The sequence below is a fragment of the Solanum dulcamara genome, chromosome 11 (assembly GCF_947179165.1).
Source record: "Solanum dulcamara chromosome 11, daSolDulc1.2, whole genome shotgun sequence".
In the NCBI taxonomy this organism is placed as follows: domain Eukaryota; kingdom Viridiplantae; phylum Streptophyta; class Magnoliopsida; order Solanales; family Solanaceae; genus Solanum; species Solanum dulcamara.
The window spans coordinates 4,764,651-4,768,941 of record NC_077247.1 but is presented as its reverse complement, the minus strand read 5'-3'; positions in this window follow the sequence as shown (position 1 = coordinate 4,768,941).

Sequence of the window (4,291 nt, the reverse complement as noted above, 5' to 3'; positions counted from 1 at the left end):
AACTCGCTAAAATCGCGCCTCGGAAATATTTTCAGCATGCTGTAACGTCGTGGCAGCTTGCTGTCCGTTTTTTGCTGCATCAAATCCTAATTTTGTACTACTAATACTTCCATATCATCGTAGTATACGCTAATTAATTAATTTACGGAACGAAAATGGGACTTACCTATTTGTTTCCCAAGCCGTCGCAATTTTTTTCTCCTTAGCTTTAGGGTTCTTTGTTCACGTTTCTGCTGGAAATGTTGGTGAACAAGCTGAAGTTTGAGATGTATATCATACATATATGTGGTCCCAAGGGGTGACACGTGTCAGCCCCTAAGGATGACACGTGTCAAGCCATGATTGGCCACCGTGTCATGCTGCCAATTAGGGGCTGCCACGTGGCAGCGGGGTCCACCTCCCCAAGCAGCTGCATCACCTACTTGAACCTAAGTAGGTGCATCACCTGCTTGCTTGAGGTGATGCCACGTGTCGCTCCTCCATTGGCTGCCACGCGTCGTCTTTTTCCCTTCCTCGCGGGTTCGTAATTTCGTCTCACTTTAAGAGCCTATGTAATCCGTATTACGTAAGCTTGATATATCCTTAAGAAACTTAAGTGTATAAGACTCTTAACTTCGTGTCTTACGTAGGCAAATAGAGTCCTACGACTCATTTCTTAGCCTCCAACTCTTTCCGGATTTTTATGACTCTATCTCCAACCTCCCTTCTCGCGAGGTATCACAATCTTCTTTCCTTAGAGTTGTTTGATAGTGTCGTAGCTTATCCGGCTCACATGATAGTGTCTAAGGAACTTAAGAAGACGTTCCGAGCTCAAGAGTGCGGGGTGTAACATCCTTCCCCCCTTTAGAACATTCGTCCCCGAATGTTGAATAAAACTTTCCTTAAGACTTTATACGGATCATAGGGAGATGCCTTTCTACTGGAATGGCATACATTTTCGTCCAAGTAATTAATATACGAGTTCCAAGACTGGGGCTATCCGTAAACATCGGGAATAGGTATGGACACTTGTGTTTCATGTCCTTTTTAACCTCCCAGTTTATGTCTTCACGATTCTTATTACGCCATAGTACCTTGACGGAAGTTATGTCCTTAGTTCGCAACCCGTTTAATCTGCTGATCCCGGATGGAGATAGGTTTCCCCTCGTAGGATAACTCCCTGTTACGTGGACCTCCTCCACGGGAAATATTCTGGGAGCGTCGTTCCCATTCTTACGGAGCATTGATCTGTGAAAACTGAATGTGTTGTTTCAAATCGGACGGTAGGTCCAACTCATAGGCAATCTTACCTACTTTACAAATGACTTAAGAAGGACCAATGTATCCCCTTCTTGCCGACTCTAGGCTGCTAATCGATATCTTGTCCTGGAATAAGCTTTACTTTATTAATAATTTAGTGGATCACATTCGGGCCTGTCCCTTAATCGAAGGGCAAAATGTCATACTAAGATTCATCTGGGTTCCTCAATCCCTTTCGAAATGATTTCCAGCAGTTAGCGGTAAATTGAACTTTTCTATCTGAGATAATAGATGTGGGGACTCCGTGAAATCTTATTGTTTCCCTACTATGTCATTTCGTAGAACCCTCAGCTGAATATGCCTTCCTAATTAGAGGGGAACAGGTTGATTCTATCATCCCATCTACCATAGCCCGTATGAACTCCCAGTTCCTTAGAATGCGAGGTCAGCTCGTACTATAATACATATTAACTGCTTTCCACCTCTGAGTCGGGGTTTCCATTCCCTGAGATAGGTTATCAGACTGCTGATGCTTCTTTTAACTTAAGCTATTGTACAACTCCTCTTAATCTAACTTGTAATACCTTAGGTATGCTATCTTTCTCTTTTACTCAGATCTTTTCTCCAGTTTTCTTACCATACATCATATTGTAATCCTTACATAAACGTGTGTACGGACATAGAGCAGCCCAGAAAATTACTTAGCGTTGCTATACTAGTGGCTTACCTCCTTTAGTAGAGGTCAAGGCTCCACTATGGCTCTTGTCCTTAATACCGATTATATCTGAATAGTTCTGCCTCGAACTATCTTACACTTTTCCTGAATAGATTCTAAATATGGCAATCACATTGTTATTACTGACTTTCTTTTATCGAGTAATCATTTGACCTCGCTCTTAGTATGCCAATATTCATAGGCTGTACAACTATTCTTGTGCCATTTTCACGAGGTGCATTGTATTTCAATCATAATCTTTTCCGCTCTTGGCTTACTCTGTTCTATATGTGTCGTTGTACCAACACGCCTTTATAATCTCTTTTTGTCATATTTGTTTTGTTCTCTTTCTCACTTCCCAGAGGGTCACCCATCCCAGTGCTACTCTCATTCGAGCACGCTTAACTTCGGAGTTTTGACAAAATCCGGTGCATTAGTGTGAGTATGATCACGCCCATCCCTTATGGGGTCTCGTTTGAAGTTTAAGGCTTTCCACTTACATACGATAGCATCAGTTGATTTTCTCTTACGCTTGTACTTCTCCTGTCCACTTCCCCCCTTTAGGGTGTACCCGTGTCATCCTCTGTTTATTTTCAGCCATGCACATGCGAATGGTTCCACTCCAACATATTTAACGTGCTGCACCATATCTACATTTTTTTGGTTTGATCATCCATACGTTAGGTTGCCTTTCTAGGAAACCCTAGCATACCCGTAGGGTGCTTTAGTATTCGCAATGTATCGTATAAAATCTCATCTCGCGATTAATACTCGAGTAATATCCGTAATGTAGCAGTGCATTCAAAGCCACATTCCATTCATCCCAATCAGTAATTAGCGAGGGCTCATAATTGGTGCACATTCCCCACTCGAGTGTACTTATACTTTAATGACTCATGTTTCGAGCTTCGTCATTATACTAAATTTATTCCAGTGGATACCACTAATCATTAGAGTGGAGTCACGTGTACACCATACTTCTTTACGCCTCCTGAGCTTGCACCTTTGTCGTGCACCTAAGGCTCATTTCTAATCCTGCTTAAAACCACATCAACTTCGTGGTAGTAGGGGCCTTATCTTATTACTTTTTCATCGTACTATACCTCCAGTTCGTAACTGTCTATGTCTCTTTTTGTTCGATATTTATACTTAATTAATCGCATCTATCTTGAGTGCCTCTATTAGAACTTCTGTATTATTCCTTCAACTCATTTCCATTTTTGGTTGGGCGTAAGGAATTCCATATTACCCTTTATTTCCTTGCACTAGCCATCCTTTTCGTCATCATGTAACCTTTATTCAAAACTTTCCTTATGGAACTTGATAAATCTTCCTTATTTGTTCCATAGCTTGCTTTTCCGTTCCACACCTATCTTTACATTCCATTTACATGGACCACATCATACCTTCTAGTTAATTCCTTACTAAGTTTTGCTTATTCTAATAATTGTTTTTGTTATGTTCACCTGGTACCTTGTTCGCATTCATACCCATAGTATAATACCGCTTGACTTTCTTCACGATTCTTACTATGGGTTACTTACCCTTCTTAGTTAGTCTTGTCCTTAATGTCTCACAAGCTATCTTATTAACACTTCATATCCGTCACAATTCTTTTCCCTTTGTACTCTTGTCTTACTCTTGTCTTAACCATACTGTTACTTCCTTCAACTATCACTTGTCATAGTTTATCCCTATGTATCAATTTAGGCAATGCCTTACTATCTCATTTTATCTCGATCTATCAATCCTCTCTGAGTCATTTTCTTTGGCTTATAGTTCCTTTCTAACTTATTCTACTATTCCAATATCGTCCTCCTAGTTTCTATTGCCATTAACTCAGCAATTAACTTATTTCTCGAGGTCAGCCATACTTGTTTAGTCAAATCTCATCATTGTTGCGAGGACAACCTTTTAAGACATACTGTAGCCCTAGGCGTATCTCATTCTCCTCTTATTTCTAGGAAAATTTGGGCAGAGTTTCCTCTGTATTTCTTACTATCTCAACACCTGCACGTAGAAAATACCAACAATGCCTCATAGGGCACACATATATACATTCATATTGTATAACATCTCAGCCACACATGGCACACATATATAGTCATATCATCTCATATCGCAGTCGCACAGGGTGCCCATAATTAACAGTATGGAAATGAACTTACCTGTTATGTCCACTCGAGCTACACCGGTTATACTTTCCTGTTTACCTTTCCTTTCACTTTTCAATTGTATCTGTCAATCGCATTTCAATACCTTATCTGACATAGGTCCTTCGTGCCTTTGCTTACCTGTGTGCTTCATAACATCTAATATCATCAGTTACTTCCTTCT